Source organism: Canis lupus, chromosome 5 (genome assembly GCF_011100685.1).
Source record: "Canis lupus familiaris isolate Mischka breed German Shepherd chromosome 5, alternate assembly UU_Cfam_GSD_1.0, whole genome shotgun sequence".
Taxonomy (NCBI): Eukaryota; Metazoa; Chordata; class Mammalia; order Carnivora; family Canidae; genus Canis; species Canis lupus.
The window spans coordinates 33,654,096-33,668,739 of NC_049226.1; the positions used below are offsets into that span (position 1 = coordinate 33,654,096).

Consider the following 14,644-nt stretch of genomic DNA (forward strand, 5'->3'; position numbering starts at 1 on the left):
TTATTATTTTCTTTCCTCTGCTAACTTTGGGGTTCATGTGATGTTCTTCTTTTTCTGGTCCTTTGAGGTGTAAAGTTAGTATTCTTTTTTTTTTTATATTTCTTTTTCCTTTTCTTAAAAGAAAGGTTTTATTTATTTATGAGAGACAGGGGGGTGGGAGGGTGGGGCAGAGACACGGGCAGAGGGAGAAGTAGGCTCCATGTAGGGAGCCTGATGTTGGGACTCAATCCCAGGACTCCAGGATCACACCCTGGGCTGAAGGCAGGTGCTAAATCGCTGAGCCACCCAGTGATCCCCTCTTTTCCTTTAATGTAGGCATTTATTGCTATTAAACTTCCCTCTTAGTACTGTGTTGGTCCATCTCATAAGTTTGTCCTCATTTTTGTCTTGAGATAATTTCTAACTTTCCTTTTGATTTCTTCATTGACCTAGTGGTTGTCCAAGAGTCTGAAAATTTAAACTACAAATGGTTATTGGTCTTAAATATAAATTGTAGATTATGTAGCAAGATATCCAATGAAAATGACACTGCTCTGTTTTCTGTCCCTGGTGAGAGAACTGCAAAAATATAGCCTTGATGCAATGAGTTGCATAAGCCACAGGTGAGCCTTTGGAGACAGTTTAAATTCTGACCAAAAGCATATGGAGTCTTCATTTTCCTGTATCCTTGCCAACACTGTATATTATCAATCTTTAAAATTTTTTTGCCAGTCAGGAGAAAATGATATTTCATTGTTGTTTTAATTTTCCTAATTATTCATGAGGCTATTCATCTCTTCATACGTATAGCTACTTCTTCTTCTGTATGTTTCTTGTTCATATCGATGTGCATTAAGAAATTGTTTTGTATTTTTACTGATTTTTAGGATATAATTGATATGTAAGATATATTGATTATGTCAATATATGTCAATATATAGGATATATTGATTCTGGATAGTAATCCTACGTTTTTGATGGTCTTCTCTACTGATCCTAATTTTTCAATTTTTGATTTCCCCTGACTACACACAATATACTTCCCTCCTCCCATACAATAGCTTTCCCTTAGGACCAGTGCTGCCCAACACACATCTGCAAATATTTTGTTTTCCTTTTAATTTGCTGATTTCTTTTATCATAGAAATTTAAAATATTTATCTAGCCAAATATGTTGATTTTTTTTTTAAATTTTAGGGGGGTGGCTTTGGTGTTTGTTTAAAAAAATCTCCCACACTCGGGTGCCTGGGTGGCTCAGCTGGTTCTTTTGGCTCAGGTCATGATCCTAGGGTCCTAGGATTGAGCCCCACATGGCACTCCCTGCTCAGCTGTGCGTGTGCTCGCTCTCTCTCTCATGCTCTCTCAAATAAATAGAATCTTAAAAAAACAAAAAATAAAGTCTTCCACACTCAAAATTATAAGTGTATGCCAACCCATTTATTTTTAGAATTGTAATTTTAAAATATTGTGTTTTTAAAAATTGTGGTAAGGCACACATCACGTGAAATTGACCATCCTAACCATTTTTAAGTGTACTGTTCAGGATTGTTAAGTATATTTATATTGTGCAACCAATCTCCAGAACATTTTCATCTCACAAAACTGAAACTCTATACCTATTAATCAACATATCCCCATTTCCTCCTCCTTGCCAGCCACTGGCAACCACAGTCTACTTTCTGTTTCTATGAATTTGATGACTCTAGGTACCTCATGTAAGTGGAATAATGCAGCATTGTCCTTTTGTGACTGGCTTACTTTTTTTTTTAATTTATTTTTTATTGGTGTTCAATTTACTAACATACAGAATAACCCCCAGTGCCCATCACCCATTCACTCCCACCCCCCGCCCTCCTCCCCTTCTACCACCCCTAGGTCGTTTCCCAGAGTTAGCAGTCTTTACGTTCTGTCTCCCTTTCTGATATTTCCCACACATTTCTTCTCCCTTCCCTTATATGACTGGCTTACTTTCCTCAGCATAATAGCCTCAAGGTTCATTTCTGTTGGAGCATGTGACAGGATTTCTTTCCTTTTCAGGGCTGAATAATAATCCATTGTATGTATATACTACACTTTGTTTATCTATTTGTCTGTTTAAAAAATTTTTTTTAATTTATTCATGAGAGACACACACAGAGAGGCAGAGACACAGGCAGAGAGAGAAGCAGGCTCCACATAGGAGCCTGATGTGAGACTTGATCCCGGGACTCCAGGATCATGCCCTGAGCTGAATGCAGACGCTCAACCGCTGAGCCACCCAGGCGTCCCCATTTGTCTGTTGATAGACACTTGTGTTGCACCCATATTTGCCAATTGTGAATAATGCTGCTATGACCATGGTTGTGCAAATACCTCTTCAAGAACCTGCTTTCAGGATGCCTAGGTGGCTCAGCAGTTGAGCATCTGCCTTTGGCTCAAGGCATGATCTTGGGGTCCTGGGATTGAGTCCCACATGGGGCTCCCCGCAGGGAGTCTGCTTTCTCCCTCTGCCTATGTCTCTGCCTCTCTCTGTGTGTCTCTCATGAGTAAATAAATAAAATCTTAAAAAAAAAAAAAAAGAAAGAAAAAGAACCTGCTCTCAGTTCTTTTGGGTAGACACCCAGACATGGAATTGCTGGGTCATATGGTAATTCTGTTTTCAATATTTTGAGGAACTGCCATACTGTTTCCATAGTGGCTGCACCATTTTACATTTCCACCAGTAATGCACAGGGGTTCCAATTTTTGCACATCCTCATCTTATTTGTTTTTTTCGACCGTAGCCATCCTGATTGGGTGTGAGGTGATATCTCATTGTAAAATTATATTCTCTTTTAATTAGAAGAACAATAAGTGAATACGTTCTCATTAGACATCATTCAAATCGTACTGATACAGCTGGAGCCCAATTTATCCACCATTCAATCCTGTTTCCAGAGCTGATGGTGTGCTCAACGAGGACTCGTGTTGAGTGCCTATACTGTCCCTGACACTCTTCTAGGTGGGGAGGATACATCAGCGAACAAAGGAAAGTCCCCACTGTTACAGTGGTTGAGGGAGGGAGCAGAGAATAAACAGACTTCTGGTGACCACATCTGGGGTTGTTGTCTTCAGGGCATTCCCCTCACCACCACCTCAAGTGGCCATGCGTGGGGAGGGATAAGGAGGTGGTACAAAGGAACCAGTCCGTGTCCACAGACCAAGGCACCTCCCATAAAAACTCCTCTACTGGGTTGTTTATCCTCCAGGACCTGTAGATACAGAGCTCAAGGTCTATGAGCTTTTCAAGAGCCTGCAACCATGTTTGAAGCCTGGAAATGATTATTGGCTCTAAAATATGAAAAGGAAGCCACAAAATAAAGGATAAATGTTTAATTAAAAGCATACAAACGTAATATTCCAACTTTATGAGTTTTTCAACTTTAGCATTTCACACATTTGAAAGTAATCTGTGGATCTGATTTTCTCACTTCTCAAGAATTTCCAATTATGAACAGATTTTTGGGAAAAAAATCAAAGCAAATTGCAAACTAAATGAGTTATACTCATTGACAATTTCAAAAGTGAGATTATAAAAATCCTCTCACTTTCCCCCCTCCAAATTGTGTTTAGTGTTGACAGCAGTGCATTTTAATTTGTTTGCTATCTTGGAGTTTGGGCCTTCGTTATGTTCCTTGCCAGGTCGGGTGTCTAAACATGGCCCAGGTGGGTTTTCACTAACAGAATTGTGCAAGGCAGCCATCTCATTGAACCCAGGAAAGGTTCTGTTACCCTATTTTGCCAGTTTGCAGAGCCTGAGGATGACAGGCTCCAACAGAGGCTGTTTCAAGGGCATCTTGCAGCAAAAGGAAGAGGCTTCTGCCTCTTACTGGCTAGTCATGGGGCAACTCTGATCTTGGAACCTGGCCCCAAACCTCAGCCTTCTCCATGGCTTCTCCTTGAAATAGTAAATGACTCCCTGCTGTGTTCTGATGCCCAATTTCCCAATGCTTGTGTTTCTGAGAACAGAATTCCCACTGGTCCAAACTAACAGCTCTGCTCAGCAGTGGCTACTTTTTCCTTTTCCTTTTTCTTTTTCCTTCTGACCTTGGTGTTCTAGGAGTGTGGCCCTCTCCCTGGGTCAGGAAGCTGGCCGATGCTCTTGGTCCAACTATGGGAGATTCACCAGTGACCTTGTCACCTAGGAGAGACCTACATGAGTAGGAATAAGCTTCTTTTTTAAAAAAAAATTATTCATGAGAGATACACAGAGAGTGGCAGAGACTGGCAGAGGGAGAAGCAGGCTCCCTGTGGGGAGCTTGATGTGGGACTCGATCCCAGGACTCCAGGGTCACGACCTGAGCTGAAGGCAGATGCTCAACCACTGAGCCATACAGGTTCCCCAGGAAGAAGCCTCTTATGCTCTGATCCAAGTTATTCCATCCATTTTATTATTCTCCTTGCCAGGGACAAGGACTTCATCAAGGACGCTTTGCTTTACCTCAGATAAGTATTTGCATAGTCTATACTTCTCCATCTCCAAACATCCAACCTGATTTTTAAAAGATAAAGTATTGCCTCTGAATACACACATATGTAATAAAAATGTGAAGAACGATGGGGAATGATAGTCGACAAATTCAGGATGATAGTTACTACTTCTTGGTGCTGATGGAGGGTTACTATAAATTGGTAATGAGTCATATTTTAGACTAGACACTGGGGACACAGTGTCCATTTTATTATTCTGCATACTTTTGTTATATCAGAAATATTTGATAATAAATTTTAAAGGAAATACTTTTGCATCTGCTCCCATGATGATTAGTCGTGTTTGTTATTCTCAGTACTTGCTGGTTCTCCTCTTAACCTCCTTTCAATCACAGGTTTTCCCTTCCCTTGTGAACCTCTGCCAGCGTCCTCCCTCTTCCCCTTGTTCTCTGAAACTTGATTGACATCCACCCTCCAAACTTGACATCTATTTTTGCTAATAACTCTCTCTTTGGGTGTTCCCTCATATGCCTCTTTATCTCCTTGGAAACTGTGTAGTCTTAAAATATCAATCTCTCTTACCTGCCACCTCTTCATTTACTATACAGAATCATAGAATTTTAGAGCTAGAACCACCACTTGAGATCATCTATTCCAAACTCCTCATCAGGTAGAAGGGAAAAAAAGGACACTTGGAGATTTAAGTTCATCCTGAGCCATAGCAAAACCAGGATTCCAAATGAGGCTAACTTCAGGTTTCCCATAAGATTGAAAACCAGGAGAATTTCTTTGCCCCTATCCCTAGAAATGCTGTGGGAGGTGGGAGAGAGGTTGATGGACCTCTGAAATGAACACAAAAGGTAAGAGGAAAATATTTACAATTGCACCAAAAAGAATAAAATACCTAGGAATAAACTTAACCAAGGAAGTGAAAGACTTGTACTCTCAAAAACTGATGAAAGAAATTGAAGATGACACAAACAAATGAATATATTCCATGCTCACAGATTAGAATAATTAATACTGTTAAAATATCCATACTACCCAAAACAATCTACAGACTCAATGCAATACCAACAGCATTTTTCACAAAACTAGAACAAGTAATACTAAAATTTGTATAGAACCACAAAAGACCCTGAATAGCCAAAGCAATCCTGAGAAAGACAAGCAAACCGTGGGTATCAGAATCTTTCAAGATATACTTCAAAGCTGTAGTGATCAAAACAGTATGGTGCTGGCACAAAAATAGTGACATAGATCAATGGAACAGAATAGAAAACCCAGAACTAAACCCACACTTACATGGTCAATTAATCCATGACAAAGGAGGCAAGAATATATAAAGGGGAAAAGACAGTCTTTTCAATAAATGGTGCTTGGAAAACTGGAGAGCTACCTGTAAAAGCATAAAACTGATCACTTTTTAACATCATACACAAAAATAAACTCAAAATGGATTAAAGACCTAAATGTGAGACCTGAAATCATAAAAATCCTAGAAAAGAATACAGGCAGTAAGCTTCTCTGACATTGGCCATTGGACTAATTTTACAGATATATTTCCCAAGGCAAGGGAAACAAAATAAAAAATTAACTATTGGGACCACATCAAAATAAAAAGCTTTTGCTCAGCAAAGGAAACCATCAATTAAAGAAAAAGGCAAGCTACTGAATGGGGGGAGACAGTTGCAAATGATATATCTAATAAGGGGTTAATATCCAAAATATATAAAGAACTTATACAACTCAATACCAAAAAACCCCCAGTCTGATTAAAAAATGGGTAGATGACCTGAATAGACATTTTTTTCCAAAGAAGACATACAAATGGCCAGCAGATCCATGAAAAGATGCTCAACATCACTAATTATTAGGGAAATGAAAATAAAAACCACAATGAGATATTACCTCACACCTATCAGAATGGCTAAAATAAAAAAAGACAAGAAATAACAAGTCTTGGCAATGATGTGGAGAAAATGCAACCTGTGTACACTGTTGGTGGACATGTAAATTGGTACAGACACTGTGGAAAACAGTATGGAGTTCCCTCAAAAAATTAAAAATAGAAATATCATACAATCTAATAATTCCACTACTGGATATTTACCCAAAGAAAATGAAAACACTCATTCAAAAAGAGATACATACCCCTACGGTTATTGCAGCATTATTTACAAGAACCAAGACATGGAAGCAACCTAAGTGTTCACTGATTGGATGGGTGGATAAAGGAGGTATGGTGTGTATTTGCAATGGAATATTATGCAGCTATACAAAAGGATGAGATCATGCCGTTTGTGACAAGGTAGATGACCTAGAGGATATTATGCTAAGTGAAATAAGCCAGGCTATAAAAGACAAATACTTGATGATTTCACTCATAGGTGGAATTTTTAAAAAGCAAACAAATAAACAAATCAATACAAAACAGAATCATACCTATAAGTACAAAGAACAAATGGACAGTGGCCAGCAGGGAAGGAGACAGGAGGATGGGCAAAATGGGTGAGTGGCAGACATAGGCTTTCAGTTATGGAAAGGATGGGTCATAGGGATAAAAGATACAACACAGGCAATCTAATCAGCAGTGTTGTAATAGCATGGTATGGTGGCAGATGGTAACTACATTTTTGGTGAACACAACAACATATAAACTTGTCAAATCACTATGTGGTATGCCCAAAACTCAAGTAACCATATGTGTTAACATTACTCAATTAAAAAAATAAATAAAAAATAAAAAGAAGATTAAAGTAAAATAGGGTCACTAAAGTGAATCCTAATTTAAGAAGACTGGTGTCTGTTTAAGAGAGGAGATTAGGACACAGATGTTCATGGAGGGAAGAGTACATGAAGACTCAGGGAGAAGAAGGCCATCTGCAAACCAAGGAGAGGTCTCAGAAGAAACCAGCCCTGACAACACCTTGATGTCAGACTTCTAGCCTACAGAATTGTGAGAAATTAAATTTCTGGGTTTAAAAAAAAAGATTTTATTTATTTATTCATGAGAGACACAGAGAGAGGGGCAGAGACACAGGTAGAGGGAGAAGCAGGCTCCCTGAGGGGACCCTGATGCGGGACTCAATCCCAGGGCCCCGGGATCATGCCCTGAGCCAAAGGGAGACACTCAACTGCTGAGCCATCCAAGTGCCCCTAAATTTCTGTTGTTCAAGCCAAACAACAAAAAAACCAAAAACCTGAGAGGAAAACCTTAGTGAGGGAGAAAGTAGTTGGTGGTTGAATGCTTCTCTCTCTCCCTCCCTCTCTCTCTCTCTCTCTCTCTCTCCCTCCCTCCCTCCCTCCCCCTTGGCAGCCTAGAGCAGAAGAGGGCCAGATATCTAGAGTGAGGTCATATTGTTTCATTTCTCTCCTTCACATTACTGTGGGAAGATTGCTGTACACCTTATTGCCACTGGGTAGAGAGAAGTGACATCTTTGTGATGTTGAGTCTACCTGTCAAAACACATGATATGCTTTTTCACGGGTTCCAGTCTTTTTTCTTTTGTTCTTCAACAGAGTTTTAAAGTTTTCTTTATACAGGTCTTGTACCTTTATTTTGGTTAAATTTATTCTCATATATTATGTTATTTTATTGTTGAAAGAGAAGATTCTAAAAGCTTCCTGAGAGAAAGAGAATCACCTACAAGAAACAATAAATATGTTGACATCAGACTTCTCAACGTCAAACTGGATGCAAGATAACAATGGAGTATTTCAGAGGACTTAGAACTTTTCAAACCCTAGAATTATTTTGTGCATTTTAACTGTTATTAAATGTGACCATGAAGGACGCCTGGGTGACTCAGTCAGTTATGTGTCTGCCTTTGGCTCAGGTCATGATCTTGAGGTCCTGGGACCACATCAAGCTCTCTGCTCAGCAGGGAGTCTGGTTCTCTCTCTCCCTCTTCTGTTGTCTCTCTTTCTCTTGGTCTCTCCCAAATAAATAAATACATAATCTTAAAAAAATGTGGCCATGAATTAAAAATATTGTCAGGCATATATATCCTCAAAAAGTTTACCACAACAATACCTTCTTTGAAACTATTTAACAAATTATTTATTCAGTGGCTTCCCTGGGGACTATAATAAGCATTTTAATTTAAAACAATCTAGTTTGGATGGATAATAACTTAATTTCAATAGTCTACAAAACTTTTGCTCCAGTATACCTTCATTCCTTAACTCCTTCTTTATACTATTATTATTGTGCGAATTACATCTTTAGATATTATAAGCCAATCAATGAGGTTTTATAATTGGTACTTTACGCAGTTGTTTTTAAATAACATAGGAGAAGAAAAGAATTAAAACAAAAATACACTTATATTGTCTTCTATATTTATGTATATAGTTACCTCTCCTGCTGCTCTTTATTTCTTCATGTGTACTCAAGATACTGTCTGGTGTCCCTTCATATCAGCCTTAAGGATTCCCTTTAGCATTTCTGAACAGATCTTCTAGTGACAAGTTATCTGTATTGTTTGTCTGGGAATATCTTAATTTCTCCTTCACTTTTGAAGGAGAATTTGGCTGCATATAGAATTGATGGCCTTTTTCTTTCAACCCTTTGAAGATATCATTCCACTGTCTTCTACCTCCATGATTTCTGATAGAAGTCAGCTGTTAATCTTATTGAAGCTCACTTGTATGAGAAATAGTTTTCTTTATGCTATTTTCAAGATTTTTTTGCCCTTGACTTTCACCAGTTGAACTATGATGTGTTTAGGTGTGGATCTATTTGAATTATTTTACTTGGAGTTTTTCAAGCTCCTTGGATGTGTACATTAGGTGTTTTCATCAATTCAGGAAGTCTTTAGTCATTATTTTTTCAAGTATTCTTTATTCTCTTTATTTTTCTCTTTTTCTGGGGCTCAAATTAAGTGTATATTGCTATCCTTGATGGTACCTTACAGGTCTCTGAAGTCCTGTTTTTCTTTCTTTTTTTTTTAGTCTTTTGTTTAGACTGGATAATCTCTATTAACCTATCTTCAAATTTGCTGATTCTTTCTTTGGACGGCTCAAATTTACTAGTTAGTCCCTTTAGTGAATTTTTCATTTCAATAATTGTACTTTTCAGCTCCAGAATTCCTTTTCAATTTTTTGGGGGGTAATTTTGTTGTTGATTTTGCTATTTGGTAAGACACTGTTTCATACTTTCCTTTAATTTTTGTTAAAGATTTATTTATTTGAGCAAGACAGAATGAGTGGGAGGGAGGGGCAGATGCAGAGGGACAAGAAGACTCCCCACTGAGCAGAGAGTCTGATGTAGGGCTTGATTCTAGGACCCCAGGATCATGACCTGAGCCAAAGGCAGACGCTTAACTGACTGAGCCACCGAGGTGCCCCTCCTTTAATTCTTAAGACATGGCATCCTTTAGTTTTTTAAACATATTTATAATAGCTGATTTCAAGTCTTTGTCTACTAAGTTAAACATCTGTGCTCCCTCAGTGATATTTTTAGTTGGCTGTTTAGTTTATTTTGCATGTGGCATTCTTTTCTGTTTCTTTGCAGAGCTTGTAAATTTTTGTGTAAAGTTAGACATTTAAAATAATATATGGTAACACCTAAAATCAGATTCCCTCTCCCAGGTTTGTTGTTGTCGTTGTTTATTATTATTATTTTTTAAAGATTTTATTTATTTATGAGAGACAGAGAGAAAGAGAGAGAGAGACACACACAGGCAGAGGGAGAAGCAGGCTCCATACAGGGTGTCCGACATGGGACTGGATCCTGGGTCTCCAGCTGAAGGTGGTGCTAAACTGCTGAGCCAGCTGGGTTGCCCTATTATTGTTTTTCCTGTGGCTGCTTATTTGCTTAGTGAATTTCCTAAATGATTTCTGTTAATTCTATGTTCCTTGTAGTGTGCAGCTCTTAACTTCTCTGCTAGCCTTTATTATTTTTTTCTTACAGTTCTTAGTTTTAAGTCTGGTTTTCTAGGGTTCACTCTTCATTCAGTATAATTTGGTGGTGAACCAGGGATTGGTCCAAAGACTTCCCTAAATGCCTTCTCTATGTGTCTCCTACTCTTTGACAAGGGGAGCTATCTCTGAAGGCACACATCAAACTTCAGTTTACCAAACAGCTTTAGCTCGCTCATCCTGACTACACAGGGCCTGAAGGTCAGCCAGAGGTGAGCGACTGGGGCCTACTACTTTCTGAGGTCTTTCCCAAGTATACACACTGTGCAGCCTTCTAGATCCCCAGGAATGCATTGGAACTTTTCAAAGTTCTCTATGATTTTCTAGTTATCCAGAGCTTACTCTTAAACTTTTGTTGGTGTTGGCCAGATCCTTGTTTCCTCTAACCAAAATCACACGCTTTGGTAGCTGATGTGTTGCCAGCAGATTGCTATTGTTTTTGGTAGTGCCCTAAATATAGTTTTTATTCCCCCCCTGAGCCAAGCTGTAACCACAGCACTTTGGCAATGAAGGTTTTCCAGGTAGCTGCAAAAGTGGACAAAATAATGACTGTGCTCTAGGGATGGGGCTCTTAACAGAGCTCCAAAAGAAGTTAGTCCTCTCCTTTAGCTTTGAGACTGTTGATGTTTCATGGCTACTGGGCCACCAAGCTGAGTAGAGAGAGAGGATAAGAATAACCCCAAGTTAAAATGTGACAAGCACCACTGTCTTATTGAAGTTCAGTAATTTCTCTTGGATTGATGATTCCCAGTTCATTTGGTGGCTTTGGCACCTTTCCAGAATTCTGAAATGGTTGGCGTTAGTTGTTTTGCCAGTATTTTTGTTGTTTTTATGGGAGAGTGGTTCACCAAGATCCTCACTTTACCATTTCAGAAGCCAATCTCCCTTGAAAGCATTTTTAAAGGAGAAGCACTTCAGCAAGATGGGAAATGAATCCAGGATGAAGCAATAAGTTATACAAAGTAAAAAAGAGAATATAACTTAGAAAAATGTAATGTTACTTAAATTAGCAATGTGTCTCTCCTGAAAAATATGTATATATTACAGATATCTTAGAAGTATAACACACTAGACTGGAAGCATGGTTGGAGGGAGGGGAATAGGGAACTGGTGGGAGGAGAAAAGACTAGAGGGTAATGAAATGTGTCTTGCTTAAGGAAACATCTAGAGCTGTCAAGGTTAAGAAATTGACAGGGGAAAGAGTAAATATAAGGGTCATGATACATTAGGGTTAACCATGTGAAGGGCATAAATAGAACGTATTATTTTCTACAGAATAATTTGATCTTGGCAACAGAAAGCAGAAGAATCCAGGGAAGGAAACTTTAAACTATTCCAAAGGTGGAAAGGAGTAGAAAGAAAAGTACAATAAATAGAAAACACAAAATGATTCAGCAGAAATGTGTCCTAAAGTAAAGTTAATAAATAAAAGTGAGGATGTGTCAGACTCACAGATCAAAATATGGAGGCTTTCTGAGTAGATATAAAACCAAGACACAATAATATATTGTTAGCAAGGACCATATAAGCAAAATTGGAAAACCAAATGTTAAAAAAGCCTGGCACATTAGGGAAAGAAATAACTCCAGGGTAGCAATTTTAACATCAGAAATAAAAATGAATTTAGGGTAAAAATAAGGGACAAATGGAGAGGTTCTATATTAAGAAGGAATAATAAATCAAAAATAAATACCAATCATAAGCAAATATGCACCCAGCAATGTAGCCTCAAAATACATTAAAAAAATCGCTAACATGGGGAAATGGATATAACTATAATTATATTTGGAGGTCTTAGCACAACTCCCAGAGTATGATACCACAAGCAGACCCAAAATAACCAGGATAGAATAACTGACTAATACAATCAATAATCTTGAGCTAAAACATGTGCACATTTGATACACATACCTTTTTATACCTAACAAATAAAGGAAATCTCCACATATTACAAAAGATGATATTAGTTATATTTTCCAACTATAATGAAATAAAGATACAATCTAGTAAAAACAGAACATTTAAGAATCCCATATTCCTAGAAAAAAATGATAACTATCTTTGGGCTAAAGAAGAAACGACAAGAAAAATCATGAAATACTTGGAACTGAATTGCAATGTCAAAGTGTGTACTAATGCAAAACATAAGGGAAATGAATATTTTTGACTTTTATTAGAAAGCAAGAAATGCTTAGAACAAAAGAGGTGAGTGTGTAACCCAAGGGGGAAAAGGTAACAGAGTAAACTCACAAAAACAAGAAGAAAGGAAGCAACCAAACAACAAAGCTAATGCAGAAATGAAGAAAACAAAAACAACGGACAAAATTAACAAAACTCAAAACATGTCTTTTGACAACTCTAAACATAAATCTCTGATAAGAGTAGCTAAGCAAAAAGGACCATGTTCAGCTAAGTGTGGCATATTTTTTGTTCATGCTTGTCAACTTAGAGTTGCCAGAGAGCTGTTTCTCCTCTCAGAAAAGAAGAGGCGTAGGCCGAGTCCCTAGAGGAGGTGAAGCCTATGCCCGGGGAAAGCAAAGACTTCTCCAGACATTCTGTGCAGATTTCCACCTGCAAGGGAATCTGGGAAGGTAAGCATTTCACTTGAACACACTTGCTGCCAGGAACACAATTTGGGTAGAAGAGAGAGAAGAATGCGTGTTGAGTATGCAAGCACAAGTTTATGTCTCGACAATACACCAATGCATTTGAAAACGGATTAAAAAAATATACAAAAATGTAAAATGTCATATGGACAAACAGAGAGATAACTGTAGAAGAGCTTGCATATAGGAAAACTTATTCTACTGACAGCTGGCTACAAACAGTTCTACCATTCGTTGACCAGCTGACTCTTACATGAGTTGCATAGAAAATAGAAAATATAAAGGCGAGGCTGGTATAAAGGCAAAACTAGTGAAGGAAAGTGAAAGGAAAGAAAAAGCAAAGTGAACATTTACGCAAAAATCTTCTTTTCAGCCGAGTCCATCAATGCATGTTTTTAAACATAATTTATCAGGATCAAATAAGGGTCAGCTAAGAATTAACAGTTAGTGTGAAACTTACCACCTGAATGGACTAGAGAAGAAAAATCACGTGACCTTCTCAAAAGATGCAGGAAATTCTTGATAAAGCTTGTGATGAAAATGGCATGAAAATGAGGAAGGGAAGTTTTTTTTTAAACTTAATAAAACCTTCAGCAGACATCATATTTAAAACTTTAGATGTGTTCTTTTCAAGGTCTGGAGTGAAATGAAAATGGTTGCTTTAGCATTACTAGTCAAGATGGTATCAGAAACCCTGGCTAACACACTTCCTGCCTAGATGGTTGCAGTGGTCTGCCCGAAACAGACTGCCTGTCCCCCAAAAGCTCCCCCAACTCAGACCCATTGCTCACAAGGCAAATGGCAAGAGAGGGTTAAAAACTTACATTTGTCTCTAGTGGCTGGTAAAACCTTCCCAGAAGCTGTGTGATGTTTAGAGGAAGGACCATGGGATTTGCAGGGGTCAGATCCACGCTCAAGCCACACTCTACCACTCTACCACTCTAACAGTTGTGATGCTGGGCAACTAGGTCAAGCAATTTCTCGAGACTCAGTTTCCCCTGCTGTAAAATGAGCATCCATGCTGTGAGAATTACAAGCATTACTGTACACAGGTGTTAGGCCCAGAGAGGGGAGGCATGGTTCAACCTCTGAGAGCTCCCCTTCCCATAGGTTGGCAGTTAGGGCATCCAGAATCTGGATCCAGTCTGTGTCTCCAACCTTGTTTCCCTCATACAAAATTCACCTGCTGGGACGCCTGGGTGGCTCAGTGGTTGAGCATCTGCCTTGGGCTCAGGGTGTGGTCGGGGGTCCTGGGATCAAGTCCCACATTGGGCTCCCCTCAGGGAGCCTGCTTCTTCCTCTGCCTGTGTCTCTGCCTTATTTATTATAAGTAAATAAAATCTTTATTATTATTTTTAAAGATTTTATTTATTCATGAGAGACACACACACACACACACACACACACACACAGAGAGAGAGAGAGAGAGAGAGAGAGAGAGAGGCAGAGACAGAGTCCCTGCAGGGAGCCTAATGTGGGACTTGATCCCAGGACCCCGGGATCATGACCTGAGCGGAAGGCAGACGCTCAGCCCCTGAGCCACCCAGGCGTCCCTACCACACTAGGATTAAGTGTTCTGTACAACTCGCTTGGAAAATAATAGTCTAAATAAGCCTGAGTATAAAGGTTAATGGGCTTACTCAGTTTGCTTTCCTCTTAGATGGAACCAGGATGTGTTAGGACTG

The 14,644-nt window shown here is 38.8% G+C and overlaps 1 long non-coding RNA gene across 3 annotated transcripts; it reads right to left on the reverse strand.

Moving 5' to 3' along the window:
- Positions 1-3,315: 3,315 nt before the first annotated feature.
- Positions 3,316-14,268, reverse strand: LOC119876293. 3 transcript variants are annotated; one of them, XR_005359484.1, is made up of 3 exons: positions 13,784-14,268; positions 13,420-13,487; positions 3,316-4,489 (listed from the first exon to the last, which is right to left on the reverse strand). It is a non-coding gene; the product is annotated as an uncharacterized LOC119876293 (long non-coding RNA). The 3 variants fall into 3 exon arrangements; XR_005359483.1 differs by having other exon boundaries at positions 13,420-13,595; XR_005359482.1 differs by having other exon boundaries at positions 13,420-14,268.
- Between the last annotated feature and the right edge of the window lie 376 nt (positions 14,269-14,644).